Raw genomic sequence first — 574 nt, forward strand, 5'->3', positions numbered from 1 at the left:
CTTGAAGCTGTGTTTACCAAAAATTTTAAGAAAATGTCAAAGGTCCATATCAAAGAAGGGCGGAGTGGGGGGTTACTGAGTGAATCTGGTTCCCTTCCTGAGGCTGAGTCTCCCTTGAATAAGTGCAGAGCACCCCTCCCCCACCTCTTGGGTGTGGACAGGACTGGGCCGAGCCTTTTCCGGCCCTAGTACCCCCCGGAGTGGACTGGCTACTCAGCTAGAGACCTGGCTGTCGCCTGGCAGCGCCCCACTTCCTCCCACCCCAGTGTAATGTCCGCAGTGCTCCGGCGTCCGCCCGTCCTCTGCTGCCCCGGCTAGTGCTCCCCTCCACTCCCGCGTGTTTCGCAACCCTCACGGGACGCAGGCCTAAAGAAGGCCACAGCCTTTGCTGCTGTAGGCGCCGCTCTCCAACCGCCCTGACTAGTGCCCCGCCGGAGAAGCGGGAGCGGTGCAGAACTGGCCAGGTGGATGGGTGGAGCCGTCTGCGCCAAAGATGCTGCTGGGGTGGCCGCGGGATTAAATAACAACAGGGCTCTTGAGCCGCAGAGGAAATGGAAATGGCCGGGATCTTTTC

At 60.3% G+C, this 574-nt stretch overlaps 1 protein-coding gene across 10 annotated transcripts in view; it reads left to right on the forward strand.

Annotated features, from left to right (window-relative positions):
* Positions 1-574, forward strand: part of LOC104996249 — a 354,524-nt gene that overhangs the window by 1,503 nt on the left and 352,447 nt on the right. The gene's annotated exons all lie outside the window — the stretch shown is intronic.

The sequence above is a fragment of the Bison bison genome, unplaced genomic scaffold (assembly GCF_000754665.1).
Source record: "Bison bison bison isolate TAMUID 2011002044 unplaced genomic scaffold, Bison_UMD1.0 scf7180017864291, whole genome shotgun sequence".
Classification (NCBI taxonomy): domain Eukaryota; kingdom Metazoa; phylum Chordata; class Mammalia; order Artiodactyla; family Bovidae; genus Bison; species Bison bison.